At 38.7% G+C, this 27,280-nt stretch overlaps 1 non-coding gene across 1 annotated transcript; it reads right to left on the bottom strand.

Annotated features, from left to right (window-relative positions):
• Nucleotides 1-9,851: 9,851 nt before the first annotated feature.
• Nucleotides 9,852-9,959, bottom strand: LOC148561396 (small nucleolar RNA R71). The gene has a single exon (XR_015886836.1). It is a non-coding gene; the product is annotated as a small nucleolar RNA R71 (small nucleolar RNA).
• Nucleotides 9,960-27,280: the final 17,321 nt, after the last annotated feature.

Raw genomic sequence — 27,280 nt, 5'->3', positions numbered from 1 at the left:
ACTTCCGGGCCCACTTGGTGAGTGTTTGAGCTGAGCTTGGGGTGAATCCACGTCCTAGTGCTCCTCTTGGGATGTTAAAAGCCGAGTTTGATCCCTTTTGGGCATCCAAACGCTAAGCTTGCTCCCTTTAGGGCCTTGAACGCCAGAAAGGGTATGTTTTGGGCGTTCAACACCCGTTTTGGACCTTCATTTCCAAAGACAAGCATAGACAAATATATATTGCTGAAAACCCCTGGAAGTTAGCTTTCCAATGCCATTAGAGCACGTCAATTGGACCTCGGTAGCTCCATAAATGCTTGTTTGAGTGCACGGAGGTCAGAAGTTGACAACATCTGCAGTCCTTTCTTTGTCTCTAAATTTGTCTTTTCTAAAACTTGCTAGTTAAGCCAAATTTTGAAAAAATTAATGCTTAAAATTTAAATGAGACTAATTAAATAAGAAAAATAAAAATGATAAAATAAAATAAAGAAGGAAAATGAAAATAAACTAAAATAAAAAAAAAAAAGAGAAACGAAAGAAGGTAAAAAACAATCACAATTGAAGTTAAAGAAATATATCAAAAAAAATGAAATGAAGACAGGGGCTAGGTGAACGAAAAACAAGAAAAAAAATAAAGGAAAAAAAATGAAGAATAAAAATTAATAATACTAAAATAAAACTAATTAAAAGAAAAATTATCTAATCTAAGCAATCAAACAACGAATAGTTGTCATCACAGTTAATCCCCGGCAACGGCGCCAAAAACTTGGTGCAGAATTTAAAGCCCACAAACTAATCAGCAAGTGCACCGGGTCGTACCAAGTAATACCTCAGGTGAGTGAGGGTCGATCCCACGAGGATTTATGGACTAGGAAACAATGGTTAAGTGAATTACTTAGTTAGACAAACAGTAAATGGTGTATTGAGTGTTCAAAAGCATAGACAATAAATTCAGAATATCAGAAAGCAAACAGTTACCGGGTTGTGAAATATATGGAGAAAACTGTTAAGGCTTTAGAGTTATCTATTTTTCGGATGACTTTTCTTACTAACTATTTTAATCATGCAAGATTTAATTCATGGAAAACTATATCTGACTAAACCCTAATTCCTTAGACCTTTTTAGTCTCCTCTAACCTTCATCTACCGCCAATTCCTTGGTCACTTAATTTCAATTAGAGGGTGAAGTTCAATTCTAGTTTATATGCCACAAAAACCCTAATTACCTAAATATAAGAGGATTATATGTCATGTATCCCGTTAAGTCCAGATAATTAGAAATTAGGAGAATATGTTTTCAAGCTGTTGTTCAAGTAAAGAGCTTTTCCAAGTTATACAAGAACTCAATTAGAACCAAGGTAATACTTCTGTTCCACCCAGATTCATACAATAAAGAATGAAAATAATTCTTGAATCATAAATCAGTACCTGAATTAAAATAGAAATGTAATAGTATCAATCCATACAATAGACATAGCTCCTAACCTTAATGATGGAGGTTTGGTTGCTCATGGTTCAGAGAGAAAACAAGGATTCTGAAAAACTGTAAATTGCGGAATGAGGTAAGAGAAGAGATGAGCCCGAAGGGCTGATTCTTTTCCCTTTTGTATTAAATCCTAATTAATGTAAATTATATTTCCTAAAACTAATAAGATCTTTTCCTATTTTAAAATAAAATTGAAGCTTAATAAGAACAAATAGGAGATTGCGTGCTGGGTTCTAGGAAGGCTGGGGACCACTTGAATCCTTTATAACCCATGCCTAACTTGAGAGTGAGTTGTTCCTAACTTGGGTGGTACAGTGAGGAATGGCGCGCTGGGCTTAAGCGCTGCACCTTACTTGGAGATTCGTTGCGCCTTACTTGAGGAGCCAAGACAAATGTTGCGTGTTGTTGTTGTGCATTGCGGCTAACTTGAGAAATCTCAAGTTAGGCACAGCCTAGGCAGAACTCCTTGGACGCTTCTCTTTTATTCTGGCACCTAACTTGTGAATTCTCAAGTTAGGCGCAGCCTTGGCAGCCTTGGTCAATGGAGTATGGTTTATCTTCACTCCTACCTTGAGAATTCTCAAGTTAGGCACCACCCTTGCTAACTGACTTGGTGAAGAAGAAGTATGGACTATTATATATTATTGGAAAGCTCTAAAAGTTAGCCTTCCAATGCCACTAGAATCACGTCCATTGGACCTCTGTAGCTCGAGTTATTCAGTTTTGAGCGCAGAGAGGTCATGGTTGATAGCGTCATTCGCCTTCTTCTATTTTCTGTGGAAACTCCATCAAATCTAGCCGAATGCTACCTAAAACAAAAAGAATTGCACATGACTTAAAGTAGCATCCATAGTGACTAAAAGATAATTAATTCTTGATTAAACTCAACAAATTGAATGCAAATTCACTAGGAAAATATAGGAAATATGCTAACACATCAACAGCCCTGTCTCAGCCCCTATTTTTGCTTCTCCAGTCTGTGCCACCGCACCAATGATTGAGCCGCCGCCTTTGGGCCGGCGTTGCTTCACCCCACTTTCCTTCCCTGTCCGATTCCATTTTTATTTCTGCTTCTCCCAGGTTCAACCTCTGTTTCCATTTTGTTCTGGTTTCTTTAGTTAATTTCCTTTGTTTTTTTAAGTAGGATTGATTAATTAGTTTAATTTTGGTTAAATTAGGTTAGTTAGAGATGCATTTTTAGGTTTGTTTGATTAATGTTGCTGCTTGGAAATGTTGCTGTTTCATTGATTTGCCTTTGTGTTAAACTAGCTTGCTTGATGCTATTGCCTGGTTGTTCATTGTTGCTTTGTTCTTGCTGAGTGTTATTGCCTGAGCTTTTGTTCCCATTTGCAGTTCGTTGTTGGATTCAATTATGAGTAATTGCTTGAATTCATACTACTTACTTCTGGAATGATTATCGAATTCAATGCAACAAATGCTGATTGAGTCCATTATATTTTGTGCATTGTTGCTATTTTGGTGTAGTGTTTTAAGCTATTATTTTTGCTCATTGTTCAAAGAAAGAATGCTGCTTGATGCTATTGGCTTGGTTTAAATTGTTTATTGATGTTTTGTTGCTGTTTGTTAGCTTAATTGCTCATTTCATATGAACTCATATATGGTTTTTGTGTTTTTAATTGTTAATGAACTCATATGGAAATTGAATTGATTGATTAAAATTCGAAAATAGGCCAATTTACTGCGGAAATGCTGCCGAATTTTTCCTAGCCATGTTTTATTAAGTGACATTATCTTATTCGGTTCAATAATATTCTATTTGACGAAATCCTGTGTCAAAAAGAATCTTGTTTGCTAATTGGTTTTGGAAATTACCTCAAGAAATTTTCTATAACTTCTTTGTTCAATTCTTTAACTTCTTAGATTTTTTTTTTAATTTTGTGTTCTTCTTGAGCATTGAATAAGCCTTAATTGACTTTCAAATTGACCAATAAACTTGGATTTCATTTAAAAATTGGAGCCTCTTTTGCATGCTCTCACAAGGTTAAAGATTTCATTTTACCTATGTGGCTAAGTTGATTCATTTTCTCCAAGCCTAAATTACCTTAAGTCACATAGAGGATAAACTTTTCAATTCTTGTCTCAACCTTGTAACTTTCATGCCTCATCGGAATTTGGTGTTTGAATTTTTCTTGTTTACCTTTGTCAACACCAAAATGCCTCACCTTATGCTAAGTGAATATGCCCACTATTCTTTGATTACGTTCCTGTTCTGAGGGTTACCTGAAACTGAAGGACGATCTCGGATGAGATCTGTTATTGTGGCCAAAGCTGTCGTGTCCGACTTGTTGGATCTGGTGGTGCTGCTGATCCTTGATCACCGGAGGGTGGTGGTACCTACAAGAGACTCTGATGCTTAAGTTAGCACATGCTTTAGGCAGGTTTTTGTGTAAAATCAGAGTATGAGTTATACCTGGGTGCTCTAGTGTATTTATAATAGTGTGGGGTGACCTTCCTTTGAAATAAGATTGTTATCTTATCTTATCTTTTTGTGGAGGAGATCTTTATCTTTGGCCAACCGCCTTTAAGTGGGCTGTGATCTTCTGCTTTGGGCCTACTTGGGCCCTTATAGCAATTTGGCCGAGCTCTTTGGGAAGAGATCGGTGTCGACCAACAAAGAGGACAGTCGTTTTAATCTTCATCTAGCCCGTCTCGCCTAGCTCGTCTCATGGTATGAATAGTGCCCTACACGTATAATTGCATTACTCACTCAAGCATAAGCCATATTTTATTTTGTGAAGTTGAACGTGGCTTGCTTATTTTGGAAATTGTTGGAATTTTCAGAATTAAGGGACGTTTTTTGCTAGCGCATAACTTTTGCTTTTCTTTTTGTTTTCAACTAACTCTTTTCTTTTCTTTACATAACTTTTAACCTTTATTTTCTTTTTCAACTAACTCTTTTCTTTTTACTCACAAACTTTTAACTTTTCTTTTCTTTTTCAACTAACTATTTTCTTTTTACTCACATAACTTTTAACTTTCCTTTTACTTTTCAACTAACAAAACCTTAAACTATTTTTTTTTCTTCGTGCATAGTAACAACGCTCCTTAATTTTCTTTATCTTTGATAAACAAGCAAGTCATCTATCTTAGATTACTTAATTTGATTGGAAGTTACTTATGTTTGCCTGTTGAATCTCATGTATGCTTCCACTCAAATTTACATTATCTGTTCACTTCATATGCTGTTTTTTGACTTAGTTCTTTCTTTCTCAGCACCACCATCGTTATTGCAGCCACTCTATCACTTGACCCACCAGCTGACGGTGGAGGTGACGCAGTGACAACAACTTCCACTCCACATGATCTTGAGTACTGAGGACGGTGCTACATTTTAAGTGTGGGGAGGTCGTCCAATTTCACGAAACTGACTCCACACATTTTGTACAGATCGATCGGCAAGTATACTGGGTAGTCCAAGTAATACCTCAGGTGAGTGAGGGTCGATCCCACGGAGATTGTCGGTTTGAGCAAGTGATGATTGGAAATTCACTACATCACTATAATGAACCCCTCTTGGCAAGTATACCAAATTATCATCAATTAATTACTCAGAATGAGTGAGGTTGAATCCCATAGAGATTGATTGATTGAACAACTTTAGTTACTGGGTGATTTATTCAAGCTAATCAAGAAGAATTGTTGAGTGCAGAATTCTAAAGAGCAGAATTATAATTGACTTAACAATAAAGGAAAGCAATAAAGTGTAGAAATGTAAAGAACATGAAAGTAAATTGCAGAAATATAAATGACTGAATTATAAATGGGGAATAGGTTAATAGCAAAAATTAAAGAAAGCTATAAAGAATAGGGAAGATAAGGATAGGGAAGATTCATTGAAGTTGAGAGATGTTGCTCTCTTTGGACTAAATTCAGATCATCTCATCTTCTCTCATGCAACTCATTGGCCTCTTGGCAATCATGATTAATTGAACCCCAACTCCTTGGTGATTCAATCTCTCAAATCTTGGTAATCAGCCAATTCCTTGGTCTAATTGCTCATGAAGAGAGATAGGCTTGGTCCCTGATTTTACTGCACGTCCTCATAAATCTAAGTAATTGGGTAGATTTTATGTCATAATATCCAATCCCAAAACTCAGATATACTCAATGCGAGAAGGGGTTTCAAGCATGATTTCATGTTTCCTTTTCGAAGGCTCCCATGAAACCCATTTTACATTCAATCTCTTTTCCAAGATGATTGAACACTAAGCATGAAGAACGAAATTCCTTCTAGCAAATCAAAGAAAGATGAAGAGAAGAAGAAATTCACTATCAATTAATCCATCAAGTACAACAGAGCTCCCTCCCCCAATGAGAGGGAGTTTAGCTACTCATAGCATAGAGAAAAGTACAAGAGATGGAAGAAGATGAAGTAAAGTAAGTGTAAAAGTAAAAGTCCCAAGCTAACAACCAACCCCTTTTTAGTACTCTTCAAGGTGTATTTATACTACTCCTATTCTAGAAAATGAAAAATTACAAAAGGAAAAGAAAATTACGATTGAAAACAAAAGAGAAAAACCATTAAATTGAAGCATACGAGTGGCGTGTACGCGGCGTGTGAGTGGCGTGCCACGCCTAGCTCATTAGCTTGGCTTGACGTGTGATGAGCGGATAATTTATACGCTTTTTAGCATTGTTTTTACATAGTTTTTAGTATGATTTAGTGAGTTTTTAATATATTTTTATTAGTTTTTAAATAAAAATCACATTTCTGGACTTTACTATGAGTTTGTGTGTTTTTCTGTGATTTCAGGTATTTTCTGGCTGAAATTAAGGGACTTGAGCAAAAATCAGATTCAGAGGCTGAAGAAGGACAGCAGATGCTGTTGGATTCTGACCTCCCTACACTCAAAGTGGATTTTCTGGAGCTACATGAGTCCAAATGGTGCGCTCTTAATTGCGTTGGAAAGTAGACAGCCAGTGCTTTCCTGTAATATCAAATAGTCCATGCTTTGCCCTAGTAGACGATGCAAACTGGCATTTAACGCCAGCATTCTGCCCTATTCTGGCGTTAAACGCCAGAAACAAGTTGCAAAACAGAGTTAAACGCCAGAAACAAGCTACAAACCGGCGTTCAACTCCAAGGAAGACCTCTACACGTGAAAGCTTCAACGCTCAGCCCAAGCACACACCAAGTGGGCCAGGAAGTGGATTTCTGCATCATTTACTTATTTCTGTAACCCTAGTAACTAGTTTAGTATAAATAGAACTTTTTAATATTGTGTTAGGGATCTTTGTCACTTTTGAGATTATCCTTGTATCACTTTTGATCTCTTGATCACGTTTAGGGTGCTGGCCATTCGGCCATGCCTGGACCTTGTTCTTATGTATTTTCAATGGTAGAGTTTCTACACACCATAGATTAAGGTGTGGAGCTCTGCTGTTCCTCATGAATTAATGCAAAGTACTGTTGTTTTTCTATTCAATTCAAGCCTATTTCTTCTCTAAGATATTCATTCGCACACAAGAACATGATGAATGTGATGATTATGTTACGCTCGTCATCATTCTCACTTATGAACACGTGCCTGACAAACACTTCCGTTCTACATGCAAACAAGCTTGAATGCATATCTCTTAGCCTCCTGATCTACGATCAGAGTCTTTGTGGTATAGGCTAGAATTATTGGTGGCCATTCTTGAGATCCGGAAAGTATAAACCTTGTCTATGGTATTCTGAGTAGGATCTGGGAAGGGATGGCTGTGACGAGCTTCAAACTCGCGAGTGCTGGGCGTAGTGACAGACGCAAAAGGATTACTGAATCCTATTCCAGTATGATCGAGAACCGACAGATGATTAGCCGTGCGATGACAGCACATTTTGGACCATTTTCACTGAGAAGACGGGATGTAGCCATTGACAACGGTGATGCGCAACATACAGCTTTCCATGGAAAGGAGTATGAAGGATTGGATGAAGGCAGTAGGAAAGTAGAGATTCAGAAGGAACTAAGCATCTCCATACGCTTATCTGAAATTCTCACCAATGAATTACATAAGTATCTCTATCCTATCATATGTTTTATTTATATTTTAATTATTAAAACTCTATAACCATTTAAATCTGCCTGACTGAGATTTACAAGGTGACCATAGCTTGCTTCAAGCCAACAATCTCCGTGGGATCGACCATTACTCACGTAAGGTTTATTACTTGGACGACCCAGTGCACTTGCTGGTTAGTTGTGCGAGATTGTGAAGAAGAACTAAGATTAAGAATGTGCGTATTAAGTATTTAGCGCCGTTACCAAGGAAAGAACGATCACAATTTCGTGCACCAAGTTTTTGGCGCCGTTGCCGGGGATTGTTCGAGGTTGGACAACTGACGGTTCATCTTGTTGCTCAGATTAGGTAATTTTATTTTATTTTTAAGCTTTTTTATTTCTTATTTTTGAAATTAATAAAAAAAATTTCTTCTTTTTCGTTTTTCCCAAAATAATTTTTGAAAAAACCAAAAAATTCTTATAAAATCATAAAAACCAAAAATTTTTTGTTTCTTGTTTGAGTCTAGTGTCAATTTGTAAGTTTGGTGTCAATTGCATCTTTTTAATTTTTCTTAAAATTTTTGAAAATTCACGCATGTGTTCTTCGTGATCTTCAAGTTGTTCTTGATGATTTTCTATGTTTGATCTTTAATTTTTCTTGTTTTGTGTCTTTTCTTGTTTTTCATATGCATTTTCAATTTGTTAGTGTCTAAAGTTTGGTGTCTTGCATGTTTTTCTTTTCTTAAAAATTTTCAAAAATAAGTCTTGATGTTCATCTTTATCTTCAAAGTGTTCTTGGTGTTTATCTTGACATTCAAAGTGTTTTTGCATGCATTAGTTGTTTTGATTCATAATTTCAATGTTTTGTGTCAACTTTGTGTTTTTCTCTTTCATCATTAAAAATTTAAAAATAAAAAAAAGATCTTTCTCTTTTTCTTCTCATAAGTTTCGAAATTTTGGTTTGATTTAGTCAAAAAGTTTCAAAATTTAGTTGTTTCTTGCTAATCAAGTCAAAATTTCAATTTAAAAGTTATACCTTTTCAAATCTTTTTTAAAAATCAAATCTTTTTCAATTTTTTATATTTTCAAAAATTTTTAAAATTAATTTTCAAAACCTTTTTCTTATTTTTACTTCATATTTTCGAATTTATTACTAACATTTAATATTTTGATTCAAAAATTTCAAGTTGTTACTTGCCTATTAAGAAAGGTTCAATCTTTAATTTTTAAAATCATATCTTTTTGTTTCTTGTTAGTGAAGTAATCAACTTTAATTTTCAAAATCAAATCTTTTTAAATTTCTTTTTCAAATCTTTTTCAAAATAAATTTCAATCATATCTTTTTCAAAAACAATTTCAAAATCTTTTCTAACTTCTTATCTAACTTCTTATCTTTTCAAAATTGATTTTCAAATCTTTTTGTCAATTAATCTTATCTTGTTTGATTCTTATCTTTTTCAAATCCACCGAACTAATTCTCTCTCTCTAATTTTCGAAAATCACTAACTTCTTTTTCAAAATTCCTTTTTAATTAACTAATTGATTTAAATTTTAATTTAATTTTATTTCTCTTCATAAATTTCGAATTTTAACTTTAATTTTAAATTAAAAACAAAAATATTTTTATTTTATTTTATTTTCTAATTATTCCATCTCTCATCTCCTTCTAATTATTTATTTATCTACTAACACTTCTCTTCTACTAAAAAATTTGAACCCACTCTTCTCCTCTGTGTTCGAATTCTTATCTTTTCCTTCTTCTATTCTTCTCTTCTTATACTCACATAAGGAATCTCTATACTGTGACATAGAGAATTCCATCTTTTCTTTTCTGTTCTTTTCTTTTTCATATGAGTAGGAACAAGGATAAGAACATTCTTGTTGAAGTTGATCCTGAACTTGAAAGGACTCTGCAGAGGAAGCTAAGGGAAGCTAAAACACAACGCTCTGAAGAGGACTTTACTGAAATTTTTGAAAAAGAAGGAGACATGGCCGAACCCAACAACAATGCAAGGAAGATGCTTGGTGACTTTACTGCACCAAATTCCAACTTACATGGAAGAAGCATCTCAATCCCTGCCATTGGAGCAAACAATTTTGAGCTAAAGCCTCAATTAGTTTCTCTGATGCAACAGAATTGCAAGTTTCATGGACTTCCATCAGAAGATCCTTTTCAGTTCTTAACTGAATTCTTGCAAATCTGTGATACTGTTAAGACCAATGGGTTTGATCCTGAGGTCTACAGGCTTATGCTTTTCCCGTTTGCTGTAAGAGACAGAGCTAGAATATGGTTGGACTCTCAATCTAAAGATAGCCTGAACTCTTGTGATAAGCTGGTCACGGCTTTCTTAGCCAAGTTCTTTCCTCCTCAAAAGCTTAGCAAGCTTAGAGTGGATGTTTAAACCCTCAAACAGAAAGAAGGTGAATCCCTCTATGAAGCTTGGGAGAGATACAAGAAACTGACCAAAAAGTGTCCTTCTAACATGCTTTTAGAATGGACCATCCTGGATATATTCTATGATGGTCTGTCTGAATTATTAAAGATGTCATTGGACCATTCTGCAGGTGGATCCATTCACCTAAAGAAAACGCCTGCAGAAGCTCAGGAACTCATTGACATGGTTGTAAATAACCAGTTCATGTACACTTCTGAAAGGAATCCTGTGAGTAATGGGACGCCTTAGAGGAAGGGAGTTCTTGAAATTGATACTCTGAATGCCATATTGGCTCAGAACAAAATATTGACTCAGTAAGTCAATATGATTTGTCAGAGTCTGAATGGATTGCAAGCTGCATCCAACAGTACTGAAGAAGCATCTTCTGAAGAAGAAGCTTATGATCCTGAGAACCCTGCAATAGCAGAGGTGAATTACATGGGTGAACCCTATGGAAACACCTACAATACCTCATGGAGAAATCATCCAAATTTCTCATGGAAGGATCAACAAAAGCCTCAACAAGGCTTTAATAATGGTGGAAGAAACAGGTTTAGCAATAGCAAGCCTTTTCCATCATCCACTCACCAACAGACAGAGAATTCTGAGCAGAATTCATCTAGCTTAGCAAATATAGTCTCTGATCTATCTAAGGCCACTCTAAGTTTCATGAATGAAACAAGGTCCTCCATTAGAAATTTGGAGGCACAAGTGGGCCAGCTGAGTAAAAGAGTCACTGAAACTCCTCCTAGTACTCTCCCAAGCAATACAGAAGAAAATCCAAAGAGAGAGTGCAAGGCCATTGATTTGACCATCATGGCCGAACCTACAAGGGAGGAGGGGGACGTGAATCCCAATGAGGTAGACCTCATGGGACGTCCTCTGAACACTAGAGGGTTCCTCAATGAGGACCTGAAGGAATCTGAGGCTCATACAGAGACCATAGAGGTTCCATTCAACCTGCTTCTGCCCTTCATGAGCTCTGATGAGTATTTTTCCTCTGAAGAGGATGAAGACATTACTGAAGAGAAAGTTGCTAAGTACGTTGGTGCAATCATGAAGCTGAATGCCAAATTATTTGGTAATGAGACTTGGGAAGATTAACCTCCCTTGCTCACCAATGAACTGAATGCATTGGATAGGCAGAAATTACCTCAAAAGAAACAGGATCCTGGTAAATTCTTAATACCATGTACCATAGGCACCATGACCTTTGAGAAGGCTCTGTGTGACCTAGGGTCAGGCATTAACCTTATGCCACTCTCTGTAATGGAGAAACTTGGGATCTTTGAGGTATAAGCTGCCAGAATCTCATTAGAGATGGCAGACAACTCAAAAAAACTGGCTTATGGACAAGTAGAGGACGTGCTAGTAAAGGTTGAAGGCCTTTACATCCCTGCTGATTTTATAATCCTAGACACTGGGAAGGATGAGGATGAATCCATCATCCTTGGAAGACCCTTCCTAGCCACAACAAAAGCTGTGATTGATGTGGACAGAGGAGAATTAGTCCTTCAACTGAATGACGACAAACTTGTGTTTAAAACTCAAGGATCTCCTTCTGTAACCATGGAGATGAAGCATGAAAAGCTTCTCTCACTACAGAGTCAACCAAAGCACCCACAGTCAAATTCTAAGATTGGTGTTGGGAGGTCCCAACAATGCTCTGAACATCTGTGAGGCTCCATGAGAGCTCATTGTCAAGCTATTGACTTTAAAGAAGCGCTTGTTGGGAGGCAACCCAATGTTATTTAATTATATCTATTTATTTTCTATTGCTATTTTATGTTTTTTTAGGTTGATGATCATGTAAGGTCACAAAAACTATTGAAGAATCAAAAACAGAATGAAAAATAGCATTAAAAACAGCTCACCCTGGAGGAAGAGCTTACTGGCATTTAAACGCCAGTAAGAAGCATCAAACTGGTGTTTAACGCCAGAAAGAAGCATCGTTAAACGCCAGAAACAAGCACCAGACTGGCGTTTAATGCCATAACAGAGCATGGAATTGGCGTTTAATGCGAAGAATGGGAGAAAGGCTGGCATTAAATGCCAGAAACAAATAGCAAGCTGGCGTTTAATGCCAGACATGCATTCTAAGGGCGTTTTGCACGCCTAATTAGAGCAGGGATGCTAAGTCCTTGACCCCACAGGATCTGTGGACCCCACAGGATCCCCACCTACCCCACCTCTCTTCCCCAAATACCCATCACCAATTACCTCCGTACCTCTTCCCTAAATACCCTTAACCACTCACATCCATCCACTATTCCCCATAAACCCCACCTGCCTCCAAAATTCAAATTCTTTTTCCTCCCAAACCCAACCCTAATGGCCGAAACCTACCCTCCTCCCCACCCGTATATAAACCCCTCAACACTACTCCATTTTCACACATTACAACCACCACTTCTCCCCCTTGGCCGAATACACCTTCTCCCTCCTTCTCCTCCATTTTCTTCTTCTTCTACTACTTTCTTTCTTCTTTTGCTCGAGGACGAGCAAACCTTTTAAGTTTGGTGTGGTAAAGGCATTGCTTTTTATTTTTTCATAACTATTAATGGCACCTAAGGCCAGAGAAACCTCAAGAAAGAGGAAAGGAAAGGCAATTGCTTCCACCTCTGAGTCATGAAAGATGGAGAGATTCATCTCAAAGGTCCATCAAGACCACTTCTATGAAGTTGTGGCCAAGAAGAAGATGATCCCTGAGGTCCCTTTTAAGCTCAAAAAGAGCGAATTTTCAGAGATCCGACAAGAGATTAGAAGAAGAGGATGGGAAGTTCTCTCTAATCATATTCAACAAGTCGGGATCTTAATGGCTCAGGAGTTCTATGAAAACGCATGGATCACTAGGAACCATGATCAAAGTATGAACCCAAATCCAAAGAATTGGCTTACAATGCTTCGGGGGAAATACTTAGATTTCAGTCCGGAAAATGTAAGGTTGGCATTCAACATGCCAATGATGCAAGAAAATGCACGCCCCTACATTAGAAGGGTCAACTTTGATCAAAGGTTGGACCAAGTCCTCATGGACATATGTGTGGAAGGAGCTCAATGGAAAGTTGACTCAAGAGGCAAGCCGGTTCAGTTGAGAAGACCGGACCTTAAGCCTGTAGCTAGAGGATGATTGGAGTTCATTCAACGCTCAATTATTCCTACTAGCAACCAGTCTGAAGTTACTGTAGACCGGGCCATCATGATCCATAGTATCATGATTGGGGAGGAAGTGGAAGTTCACGAGGTTATACCTCAAGAACTCTACAAGGTGGCTGACAAGTCCTCCACTTTGGCAAGGTTAGCCTTTCCTCACCTCATTTGCCACCTCTGCAATTCGGCTGGAATTGACATAGAGGGAGATATCCTCATTGATGAGGACAAGCCCATCACTAAGAAAAGGATGGAGCAAACAAAAGATCATGGACCTCAACAAGATCATGAGAAAATTCCTCACCATGAAATCCCTGAGATGCCTCAAGGGATGCACTTCCCTCCACAAAACTATTGGGAGCAAATCAATACCTCCCTAGGAGAATTAAGTTCCAACATGGGACAACTAAGGATGGAACACCAAGAGCACTCCATCATTCTCCATGAGATTAGAGAAGATCAAAGAGCTATGAGGGAGGAGCAACAAAGACAAAGAAGAGACATAGAGGAGCTCAAGAGCACCATTGGTTCTTCAAGAAGAGGAAGATGCCACCCTCACTAAGGTGGACTCGTTCCTTAATCTCCTTGTTCTTATTTTCCTGTTTTTTGGTTTTTGAGCCTTATGTTTTATTTATGTTTGTGTCTTTACTACATGATCATTAGTGTTTAAGTGTCTATGTCTTAAAGCTATGAATGTCCTATGAATCCATCACCTATTTTAAATGAAAAATGCTTTAATTACAAAAGAACAAGAAGTATATGAATTTTAAATTCATCCTTGAAATTAGTTTAATTATTTTGATGTGGTGACAATACTTTTTATTTTCTAAATGAATGCTTGAATAGTGCATATGTCTTTTGAATTTGTTGTTTATGAATGTTAAAATTGTTGGCTCTTGAAAGAATGATGAAAAAGGAGAAATGTTATTTGATGATCTGAAAAATCATAAAAATGATTCTTGAAGCAAGAAAAAGCAGTGAATAGAGAAAACCTTGCGAAAAAAAAAGAAGGCGAAAAAAAGAAAGAAAAAGAAAAAAAAAGCAAGAAGAAAAAGCCAATAGCCCTTAAAACCAAAAGGCAAGGGTAATAAAAAGGATCCAAGGCTTTGAGCATCAGTAGATAGGAGGGCCCAAAGGAATGAAATCCTGGCCTAAGCGGCTAAACCAAGCTGTCCCTAACCATGTGCTTGTGGCGTGAAGGTGTCAAGTGAAAACATGAGACTGAACGGTTAAAGTCGAGGTCCAAAGCAAAAAGAAGAGTGTGCTTAAGAACCCTGGACACCTCTAACTGGGGACTCTAGCAAAGCTGAGTCACAATCTGAAAAGGTTCACCCAGTTATGTGTCTGTGGCATTTATGTATCCGGTGGTAATACTGGAAAACAAAGTGCTTAGGGCCACGGCCAAGACTCATAAAGTAGCTGTGTTCAAGAATCAACATACTAAACTAGGAGAATCAATAACACTATCTAAATTCTAAGTTCCTATTGATGCCAATCATTCTGAACTTCAATGGATTAAGTGAGATGCCAAAACTGTTCAGAGGCAAAAAGCTACTAGTCCCGCTCATTTAATTGGAGCTAAGTTTCATTGATATTTTGGAGTTTATAGTATATTCTCTTCTTTTTATCCTATTTTATTTTCAGTTGCTTAGGGACAAGCAACAATTTATGTTTGGTGTTGTGATGAGCGGATAATTTATACGCTTTTTGTCATTATTTTTACATAGTTTTTAGTATGATTTAGTTAGTTTTTAATATATTTTTATTAGTTTTTAAATAAAAATCATATTTCTTGACTTTACTATGAGTTTGTGTGTTTTTCTGTGATTTCAGATATTTTCTGGCTGAAATTGAGGAACTTGAGCAAAAATCAGATTCAAAGGCTGAAGAAGGACTGTAGATGCTGTTGGATTCTGACCTCTCTGCACTCAAAGTGGATTTTCTGGAGCTACTTGAGTCCAAATGGCGTGCTCTCAATTGCGTTGGAAAGTAGACATCCGGGGCTTTTGATAAATATATAATAGTTTATACTTTGCCTAAGTTTAGACAACTTAAACTGGCGTTTAATGCCAGATTTCTGCCCTATTCTGGCGTTAAATGCGAGACACAAGTTACAAAGCAGAGTTAAACACCAGAAACAAGTTACAAACTGGCGTTCAACTCCAAGAAAGACCTCTACACGTGAAAGCTTCAATGCTCAGCCCAAGCACACACCAAGTGGGCCTGGAAGTAGATTTCTGCATCATTTACTTATTTCTGTAACCCTAGTAACTAGTTTAGTATAAATAGATTTTTTTACTATTGTGTTAGGGATCTTTGATCACTTTTGATACTATCCTTGTATCACTTTTGATCTCTTGATCACGTTTAGGGGGTTGGCCATTCGGCCATGCCTGGACCTTGTTCTTATGTATATTCAACGGTAGAGTTTCTACACACCATAGATTAAGGTGTGGAGCTTTGCTGTTCCTCATGAATTAATGCAAAGTACTGTTGTTTTACTATTCAATTCAAGCCTATTTCTTCTCTAAGATATTCATTCACACAAAAGAACATGATGAATGTGATGATTATGTGACGCTCATCATCATTCTCACTTATGAACGCGTGCCTGACAAACACTTCCATTTTACATGCAAACAAGCTTGAATGCATATCTCTTAGCTTCCTGATCTACGATCAGAGTCTTCGTGGTATAGGCTAGAATCTGGGAAACAAGTCTAAACCTTGTCTGTGGTATTCTGAGTAGGATCTGGGAAGGTATGGCTGTGACGAGCTTCAAACTCGCGAGTGCTGGGCGTAGTGACAGATGCAAAAGTATTACTGAATCCGATTCCAGTATTTTCGAGAACCGACAGATGATTAGCCATGCGGTGACAGCGCATTTTGGACCATTTTCACTGAGAGGACGGGATGTAGCCATTGACAACGGTGATGCCCAACATACAGCTTGCCATGGAAAGGAGTATGAAGGATTGGATGAAGGCAGCAGGAAAGCAGAGATTCAGAAGGAACAAAGCATCTCCATACGCTTATCTAAAATTTTCACCATTGAATTACATAAGTATCTCTATCCTATCTTACGTTTTATTTATATTTTAATTATTAAAACTCTATAACCATTTGAATCTACCTGACTGAGATTTACAAGGTGACCATAGCTTGCTTCAAGCCGACAATCTCCGTGGGATCGACCCTTACACACGTAAGGTTTATTACTTGGACGACCCAGTGCACTTGCTGGTTAGTTGTGCGAGATTGTGAAGAAGAACTAAGATTAAGAACGTGTGTATTGAGTTTTTAGCGCCGTTACCAAGGAATGAACGATCACGATTTCGTGCACCAACGTGCCACGTCTGGCTCCCAAGTGGCATGCCCCAAAGTGATGTCTTCCTTCTTCCTCTCTGGTAAATTAAACTAGCGTGGCCCTCCCAGAACTGGCATGCCACGCCTTCAGCAAAGTCCTCATCCTTCTCCTTTGGAAAGTATAGCTAGCGTGTGGTACACGAAATCGTGATCTCACACTTTTCTCACAACTTCGTGCAGCTGACCAGCAAGTGCACTGGGTCATCCAAGTAATAAACCTTACATGAGCAAAGGTCGATCCCACGGAGATTGTCGGCTTGAAGCAAGCTATGGTCATCTTGTAAATCTCAGTTAGACGGATTCAAATGGTTATGAGGTTTTGATAATTAACATATAAATAAAACATAAAATAAAATAAAGTTACTTATATATTTCACTGCTGAGAATTTCAGATAAGCATCTGGAGATTCTTTGTTGCTTCTGAACCTCTGCTTTCCTATTGCCTTCTTCCAACCATCCGTTACTTCCTTCCATGGCAAGCTGTAAGATCCTCTCAGTGAAAATGGTCTTCTACAGTTTCTGCACGGCTAATCAACTGTTAAATTTCTCGTCTCGGATGAAAAATACCAGGTACAGCTACCGCATGGCTAATCATCTGTCGGTTCCCGCTAGCGTCGGAATAGAATCCATTGATCCTTTTGCATACTGTCACTTGCGCCCAACATTCGCAGGTTTGAAGCTCGTCACAGTCATTCCTTCCCGGATCCTACTCGGAATACCACAGACAAGGTTTAGACTTTTCGGATCCCAGGAATGGCTGCCAATAATTCTAACCTATACCACGAAGATACTAATCTCACGGACTCGGTCTGTGTATTAGATATCCAAGAGAGTATACTCCAGCTGTCGTACAATGACTATGTTGAACATCATGCAGACCGCTTTGTGGTTGTCAGGCACGCGATCTTGGCTAAGCGAGTAACGAAGATTGTGTGATTGTCACGGGTCACCCCTTCATTCTGACTTAACTAAATTAAGAACGAGAGTATATCTTAGAGAAGAAGTAGGCGTGAATTTAATAGAAAATAGTAGTAATTGCGTTAATTCATGAAGAACAGCAAAGCTCCACACCTTAATCTATGGTGTGTAGAAACTCCACCGTTGAAAATACATAAGTGAAAAAGGTCTAGGCATGGCCGTGAGGCCAGCCTCCAAACGTGAACAATGATCAAAAGATATTCCAAAAGATCAAATGCTGTCAAAAGCCCTAAAATAAGTCTCTAAAGGTAGTTTTTATACTAAACTAGTAACCTAGGTTTATAGAAAATGAGTAACTAAGTACAGATAGTGCAGAAGTTCACATCCGGGGCCTACTTGGTGTGTGCTTGGGCTGAGCTTTGAGCTTTACACGTGCATAGGCTGTTCCTGGAGTTAAACGCCAGCTTTGGTGCCAGTTAGGGCGTTTAACTCCAATTCTGGTGCCAATTTGGGCGTTTTACCCCAAGATGTTTTAGCCTGTCTTTAGACGCCAGTTTGAGCCATATATATTGCTGGAAAGCCCAGGATGTCTAATTTCCAACGCAATTAAGATCGCGCCAATTGGGCTTCTGTAGCTCCAGAAAATCGACTTCGAATGCAGGAGGGTCAGAATCCAACAGCATCTGTAGTCCTTTTTCAGCCTCTGAATCAGATTTTTGTTCAGGTCCCTCAATTTCAACCAGAAAATACCTGAAATCACAGAAAAACACAAAAACTCATACTAAAGTCCAGAAATGTGATTTTTGAATAAAAACTAATAAAAATATAATAAAAAGTAACTAAAATATACTAAAAACTATGTAAAAACAATGCCAAAAAGGGTATAAATTATCCGCTCATTAGCATGCCACGCCCTTGTTAAGCTCTTCAACCTTCTTCTCTGGTCACTCGTACTGGCGTGCCATGCCCAGGTATGGCATGCCACACCCTCATTAGGATCTTCATTCTCTTCTCTGAAATGTTGAACTGGGGTGTCACGCCTAGGACTGGCGTGCCACGCCCATTGTGGTGCATGGACATTTCCTTTTGATCCAGTAAGCTGGCGTACCATGCCCAGGACTCAAGTGGCATGCCCATGATGCGAACAAGATTGGCGTGCCACGCCAAAAACGCCAACTGGCATGCCCATTGATACTTTGGCTTGGCGTGCCACGCCTAAAGTCTCAAGTGGCACGCCTTCGATGTCCCTTCTTCTCTGGGAGTTTGCATTGGCACTCCACGCCTTCGACCTGGCGTGCCACGCCCTTGTTAAGGTCTTTATGCACCTTTTCTAGTTTGGTGAACTGGCGTGCCACGCACAGAGCTCAAGTGGCACGCCTATGATGATGGTTGAACTCACAATCTTGGTGTGCCACGCCCATAGTAAAACCTTAGGATTCCTCTCTGGAAAAGATAATTGGTGTGCCACGCCTGGCCTTGGCGTGCCACGCCCTATGAAACTCTTCAAGGACTCCTTCCTGATTCATGTGCCTGGCGTGCCACACCCATAGTAATCCATCATGGGCTCTCTCTGGAGATGATAACTAGCGTGCCACACCCTACCTTGGCAAGCCACGGCCATAGAAACTCTTCCAATCTATTTCTTGGAAATAATAGCTGGCTTTCCATTACCACAGTTGGCGTGCCATGCCCAGTCAAAATGGTGAAGTTTGCACTAAGTGGCACGCCCAGCACACAGGCCCAGCTCTTTTTTCTTGCTTTCTTCCTCTTTTGTTGCTCTTTTCACCTGAAATTCAAGCAAGACTCATTCCAAAGCAATGTCCCATATATTCATCATATAGTTGATGTAATTGCATCAATTAAATGAGATTCACCAATTCTATGGTCCTTTTAGATAAGAGAAAGAGGTAGATGATATAAGTCATCATAACACCAAACATAAATTTTGCTTGTCCCTAAGGAAATCAATGTGAATTGTTCTAATTGACTGAAACTTGACCCTTAAGAGAATGTATTCACAATTAAAGATAGAGGCTAAGTATCAAATCATGCATGAACTTTGTTATTGCTTTCATATCGGAATGAACTCTTAGACTTTTGAGGACCCTTTTAAGTGCTGTTAGAGCCCTTTCTATTGATTGTCACCTTGAAGTAGTAAGGGTTATTATCTTTCTTTTGATTGCTCTTTTTCTTTCATTACACTTTAGTTCCCTTTATTGACCATGACTCTAAGTGTTTTGTCTCAAGACAACCCTTTAAAGTAAGCTTTCAATTAGCACTCCCAAACCAGTTGGTTTTAGGGTACTAGATGTTGAAACACCCGTAAGAATTTACTTGCACAGGTCTCTCTTATTGACACATCTTCACCACAAGCATCTACTAGGATCTTGGCCCTTTGAGCTATTTATTTTTTTCTTTTTTCCTAGTAGTTGATGCTCAGAGCCTTGCGTCTTGCTTCCTACTTCTAGGTTCTATTGATATTCAAGGGTCATCCTATGTCCGCTAGGTCTAGTTGTTTCATTATGGATTACTCACTTCCAAACTTCAATTCATGGTTTTATACTTGTTTCTCATCTCTTATTTTGAATCCAACTCACTTGGGTCTTAGTTTCTTACTCTTATTTTACAACAACTCATCATTAACTCTTTGTGGAAACAAACTAATTTTACTGATGTAGTGAAAACTTAACAAAATACATTTTCTTTCTCAAGATAAAACTGGAATTTAAAGGACTCATAGAAGGACTCTAAAACTCATAAAAAAATAACTAGCATATTAAAATGAACTTTTAAACAGCAAATTTAGAAAATAGCTTTCAATTGAGACTCAACCACCTTTTACTCATCAACAGCTCAATGCATAGGTCCCTTCCCTTTATCCTTCTTCTTGGATGACTCATCACCATCTTTCTTTTTGGAGGCTCCTTCTTGTGTTGGGGTGTCTTTTAGCTTCCAAAAGCCTAGCCTCCTCATGAAGGTCCTCTCATCCTCCTTGTGATTGGCCAATATCTCCACTTGCCTAGCTCTCAGCTCTTCCATTCCTTGCATGAAAGTTGGATAGTTGGGGTTTAGAGTGGCTACCACATTACACAAGTGATTCAGCTTTGCTTGTTTGTTTATGTCGTATTGTCTCCTTGATGTGGTCCTAGCCTTATATAGGGACCTAAATTCAGCAAGGTTCCTCTGTTGAACTTCTTGTTGCTCCATGATCTTGTTGAGGCTGCCTTGCATCTCTCTCCAATGGAATTGCCCTTGCTACTCCTTGATTTGCTCCACACTTTCTTGGAGTTGCTGGATACTCTCTTGTATTTACTCCCATTCTTTTTGTTGCTCCATAAGTTATGTGATGTCCTCTTGCATATGGTGGATGTTTCCTTACATTTCTTTCCAATTAATACCTTCTAGGAATTGTGCTTGAAACTGTGGAATTGGTGCTTGGACATAAGCTTTTTCTTGTTGTGGTGGCCCTTGTAGTTCTTGCACATGAGCCCTATGTTCTCTGGATCTTTGTAGTGGGTTGATGGCCACCACTTTCACCATCTTCTTGGCAGTTATTGGCTTATCTTGCTCCAGCAGGGTCTCATCAATCACAGTCTCTACTCCAGCCTCATCACATAGTCGCTGGATAATGCTTGGAAAGGCCAACCTTGTACTATCTTTGGTGCTTTTCAGAACCCTATGAATGTTGGCCGCTATCATCTCCCCCTCATTTATGTTCTCCCCTTTCATTATGCTGTAAATCAACAAAGCTCGCTCCAAGGTTACCTCCGAAGTGTTGGTGGTTGGGTTGAGAGATCTCCTTACAAAATTAAGCCACCCTCTAGCTTGAGTGCACAAGTCTCTTCTCCTCAATTGGTCTGGCCTTCTATCCTTGTCATTGATCCACTGGGTGTTGAGGATGCATATCTCATTCAAGATATCTTCGAAGCCTGGATCAAGTTGCTTCACCCTTTCTATATAGCTTCAATTGGACCTAGTGCACCTTACTTCCAGCATTCTATCCAAGTTCGCAGGGCTATAGTCAATGCTCTTCCCCCTCACATAACTTTGGTAGTCAAGTTGTTGAACCCGCTGTGGCATGGCATTGGCGTAGAACTCCCTCACTAGGCTCTCCTCCACCTTCTTTGGTAGGTTGCAGAAGATTGCCTAGCCCCTACTGTTGATCTCAATGGTGATTTCCCTATGCTCATCTCTCCCTAGTTGGAAGCCAACCTCAGGGATTATTTGTCTCCCACTCGCCCACCCATAAAACTAGTTTTGGTGGAAGAATGAGAGGAACTTGAACTCATTGTAGCTTGAGGACCTAGAGAAGGTTTCCTTGGTCTCTCTCTTCTTTGAACTAGTGGCTTTTGATGGTGCCATTTAAGTGTGGTGAGAAAGGTTAGAAGAGTAATGAAAATGGTTAAAAGAAAGAGGAAAAAGAAAGCAAAGCAAGGTTTGATTCAACACTAAACTTAGGACTTGATTGTCCCAATCAAGAAAGCAAGAAAGAAAGAAAGAAGGCAAGAAAGTAGAGAAAGAGGGTATATGGTTTCGGTATGAAAGGAGAGGTATGAGTGGTGTTATGAAGAAAAGTGAGTGAGGCAATATATAGGGAGGAAAGAAGGGTCTGGAAGGGTGCATTTGATGACCCAAATTAAAGTTTTCAACCTTGATATTGGTGCCTAGCGTGGGAGAGCGCCAACCCAAAGGCTGTTCAGCTTTCTTTAGGATTTTAACTTCCAAAGTGTGAAGTACACTTTGACCTATTGACTTGATGAGTGTTCAATGCCTTGTGGAACCCACCTCTTCCTGAAAATTCAGTTACAAACTCTCATTAGTGATCAAAAGTTGCTTCATTTTCCTCCAATTAAATGGCATTCAGTTTGTGTGTCTCTTGGACACCAAACTTATATTCATTGCATTTAGTAATTGGCTCATGATTAGACTTTATTGTATACATTATGATTGGAATAATTTAATTCCTCATGACTTTCCACTTCTACTCTATGTGTACATAATAAAGTAACCTTTTCATTTACCCTACCAATTTACTACTTGCATTAGGATATTAATCAATTGGGTTGAACTTGAATGCACGTATGGATTTCTTATGGTGGTGGCTACACCAAACTTAACTTTAGGCTTACTCTTAAGATCAATTCCATTGTTATTATGTAAGCTCAAAATAAGTGGGTTGGTGGCCACACCAAACTTAGCTCTTTAGCTAGTTTCTCAACCCAATTAACAACATCATATAGTGTAGCATGCAAGGTTGCACTTCCAGCAAGACTAGAAAAACTTTTGAAGTTCAAATCAAAGAAGCTACCAACTAAATAACTAAACTATAGACTGAAAAATAATCAACTAAAGTAACTAAACCTAAGCTAATCTAGAAAGCTTGAAATTGAAAAGATATGAGTGTTGGGGTGCCTCCAAACGAGCGCTTCTTTAATGTCACTAGCTTGACGGTTCTTCCTCTTCAGCTGAGGTTATAGGTCACTCTTTGCTCATCTAGTGTGTCTCCCAAGTAGTGCTTAAGTCTGTGGCCATTGACAGTAAAAGTCCTCTGAGTTTTCTCATCCTTAAGCTCCATATGACCATAACGAGAAGTCTTGATGATTGTGAAGCATCCAAACCATCTTGATTTTAGCTTCCCTGGGAAAAATTTGAGCCTTGAGTTGTACAACAGCACTTTTTGACCTTCTACAAATTCTCTTCTTGCCAGCTTTTGATCATGCCAACTTTTTGTTTTCACCTTGTAAATCTTGGCATTTTCATAGGCTTGAGATCTGAATTCAACTAACTCATTGAGCTGTAGTAACCTTCTTTCTCCAGCCGCTTGATTATCAAAATTCAACATCTTTAGAGCCCAAAATGCTCTATGTTCAAGCTCCACTAGCAGATGACAAGCTTTTCCAAACACCAATTGGTATGGAGACATGCAAATAGGTATCTTAAAAGCTGTTCTATAAGCCCACAATGCATCATCTAGCTTTTTGGACCAATCTTTTCTTGAGTTCCCAACAGTCTTTTCAAGGATTCTCTTGAGCTCTCTATTTGAAATTTCAGCTTGACCATTGGTTTGTGGATGGTAATGGGTGGCTACCTTGTGCTTAACACCATATTTGAGGAGGAGTGTCTCTAGTTGCTTGTTGCAAAAGTGAGTTCCCCCATCACTTATAAGAGCTCTTAGAATCCCAAACCCGCTAAATATGTTCTTCCTCAAGAAGTTGATCACCACTTTATTCTCATTTGTTGATGTTGCTATGGCCTCTACCCATTTGAACACATAGTCCAGACCTACTAGTATATAATTATTTGAGTATGAGGGTGAGAAGGGTCCCATGAAATCAATCCCCCAAACATCAAACAATTCTAACTCCATGATGAATCTTTGTGGTATCTCATTCTTTTTGGGTAGGTTGCCAGCTCTTTGACACTCATTGCACCTTGTCACAAACTCCTTTGCATCCTTGAATATAGTAAGCCAAAATAATCCATACTGCAACACTTTGGCTGCTGTCCTTTCTCCACTAAAATGTCTTCCATAGATAGATCCATGGCAATGGCAAAGGACCTCTTGTCCTTCCTCATGAGAGATGCATCTTCTTAGAATCCCATCAGCACACTTCTTGAAGAGGTAAGGCTCATCTTAAATGTAATGTTTGGCAACATTGATGAGCTTCCTTCTCAAGTGCTTGTTGATGTTGGAAAGTAACTCTCCAATGGCCTTGACGTTGGCTATGTCTGCGAACCATAGAGCCTCTTAAATCATCATCAATTGCTCATCTGGGAAGCTCTCATTTACACCAGGGTTGTGTGCTTCATCCCCCTCATGTGGGATCCTTGATAGGTGGTCAGCCACCTTATTCTCTGCTCCACTTCTATCCTTGATTTCAATGTTGAATTCTTGTAACAATAGGATCTATCTGATCAATCTAGGCTTGGACTCTTGCTTGGTTAACAAGTATTTAATAGCTGCATGGTCAGTAAACAAAATGACTTTAGAACCAATGAGGTAAGATCTGAATTTATCAAATGCGAAGACTATAGCAAGGAGTTCTTTTCCTATGGTGGTGTAGTTTTTTTGGGCTTCATTAAGAACCTTGCTAGTATAATAGATGACATACACAAGCTTGTCTCTCCTTTGTCCCAGGATAGAACCAATAGCAAAATCTGATGCATCACACATCAATTCAAAAGGTAAGTCCCAGCTAGGTGGTGCTATAATAGGTGCAGAGGAGAGCTTGCTTTTAAGCTCAACAAAAGCTTCCATACATTCTCTATCAAAGATGAATGGTACGTTAGAGACAAGCAAGTTGCATAAAGTTTTGGCAATTTTTGAAAAGTCTCTAATGAACCTTCTATAGAACCTAGCATGCCCTAAGAAACTCCTAATTGCTTTGACATTGCAAGGTAGGGGTAATTTTTCAATCACTTCCACCTTGGCTCTATCTACCTCTATGCCTTTCTTAGAGATTTTGTGGCGAAGGACTACCCCTTCGATAACCATAAAATGACACTTTTTTGAGTTCAAAACTAAGTTAGTCTCCTGACATCTCTTGAGCACCAAGGCAAGATGGTGTAAGCAATTAGGGAAGGAGTCACTGATAAACCCTATTTTTAGGGTTTATCATGTATGGAATTTAAGGGTTTTATCAATGATTTTCCACACTTATTCATATAAAACTTCATGATTTTGTGTTCCTTAACCCATTTTGCCTCATAGATGAAAATATGCTTCTTTTGCATCAAAATTGATATATTCTAATCCCCCTCTATTACCATTTGATGTCTTGATCCGTTTGTTAAGTGGTTTCAAAAGTTACAGGGCAAAAATGGCTAAGAGGAATGAAGGAAGCATGCATGAATGGAAGGATCATGGAATAAATTAAAGATTTCAAGTTTGGACATGTGCGTGCACGCGCACCTTGCGCGTACGCGTGGATGCGTACACCTAGAGCCAGCGCAGTTGAGCTGAGCGAGGAGCCGGTGCGCTTATATGGCTGGGCCATATTTCCTATGACGCTTGCGCACACCGTACGCCTGCGCGTAGATCGCAAAGGACCCTAGGGGCATGTACGCGCCGATGTGCGCACGTGATTTTTTAAAAAGAAAACGTGCCCAACGATTTCAAGGGTCCCAGGCCCTGCTTTGGAGCAGAATTTTGGGAGGAAAAATCTTAAGAAGATCAAGGATTATGAGTGTTAGGACAATTAGTCATAATTCTAGATATTTTAGGGAGTTAGTTACATTTTGTTTTTAGAGAGAGAAACTCCAACTTCTCTTTAGAATTTCACTTCCTCCATTGCAAGTTTCCTTTGATTTCTTGGTGAGATCTATTGCTAATTAACTTTTGTTCTAATACAAGTTGTAGATCCACTCTTCTCCTACTCTTAATTGATGTTCTTTTGATTCAATCTCTTAGATCTAGATTTGTTTGACTTTGTTACTTTGAATTTGGATTAATGAATTGTGGAATTTCATTCAATGTTGATGATTGTTTGGATTAGATAGCTTTAATTCGATTTTCTTCTCTTAAATTACATCATGTCTTCTATGATTGCCTGCCAATTGTTTATGATAATGACAACCCTAGCTATGGAGTAGATTTCTCTTACTTGGCTTAGGGGTTGAGTTATTGGAGACAATTGAATATTGGATATCAATTGTAGATTATGAATTGAGAATCGCTAATTGACTTAGAGTGCACTAAAGCTAGACTTCCCTAGGGTGAGACTAGGACTTGTGACTCAGGTTAGTTACTCTCACTTGACTTTCCTCCATTGTTAAGGGGTTAACTAAGTGAAGCAACAATCAATTCTTATCATAATTGAAAGAAGCTATAATGATGGAACTTCCAATACTTACCCTTAGGCAAGGCCTTTATCTCAATTAATTGTTGTTTGCTTTTATTAGCTTGAATTCTTGTACCAACTCTCAAAACAACAAAAGATTTTCTAATCAAAGATGTGCATTCTAAGGCAATTCCTAGGAAGAACGACCCGGGATCAACACTCTCGGTCATAGATTTTAGAATTGTTTGATGCGATATTTGCGTGTTGGTTAGACTATACTCACGATTGAATTCATCACTAATTTCTAATAGGCATAAGAATATTCGGTTCATCAGTCACCAAACACCGAACATTCATCCATGCAAACCTCAATAAACCTCTCAATCATGTCAGAAAAGCTGGACAGCATGCACCTTTGGAATGTGGCAGGTGCATTGCACAAACCTAAGGGCATACGTCTATATGAAAAAACACCATAAGGGCAGTGAAACAAGTTTTTTCTTGGTCCTTAGGGTCCACTACAATCTGGTTGTAGCTTGAGTATCGATCCAAGAAACAATAGTACTCATGCCCGACAAGCCTCTCTAACATTTGATCTATGAATGGTAGAGGGAAATGGTCCTTCCTTGTGGCTTCATTGAGTTTCTTGTAGTGTATACACATGCGCCATCCAGTCATAGTTCTTGTTGGTATCAACTCATTTCTTTCATTTGGCACAACTGTGATTCCTCTCTTCTTGGGAACTACTTAAACCGGGCTCACCCAAGGGCTGTCAGAGATAGGGTAAATCACTCGTGCTTGCCATAACTTGAGTACTTCCTTTTGCATCACTTCCTTCATTGAAGGATTCAATCTTCTTTGTGGCTGTATTGAGGGCTTGGCATCCTCCTCAAGAAAAATTTTGTGCATACACATAGAAGGGCTTATCCCCTTTAAAACTGAAAGTGTCCACCCTATGGCATCCTTGTGTTGTCTCAACACCTCAATAAGTTCCTCCTCTTGTTCCTCACTCAAGCTTGAGTTGATGATTGCTGGATATGTATCATTTTTACCTAAGTAGGCATACTTCAAGCTTGGAGGTAGAGTCTTTAACTCCAGCTTTGGTGCTTTCACTTTCTCCTTGTTTGCCTTGTCTAGCATGATTGAACCTTCCATTCTTTC

This window comes from Arachis ipaensis, chromosome B6, assembly GCF_059453495.1.
Source record: "Arachis ipaensis isolate K30076 ecotype BB chromosome B6, ASM5945349v1, whole genome shotgun sequence".
Taxonomy (NCBI): Eukaryota; Viridiplantae; Streptophyta; class Magnoliopsida; order Fabales; family Fabaceae; genus Arachis; species Arachis ipaensis.
This window is presented reverse-complemented; position numbering and strand designations above follow the sequence as displayed.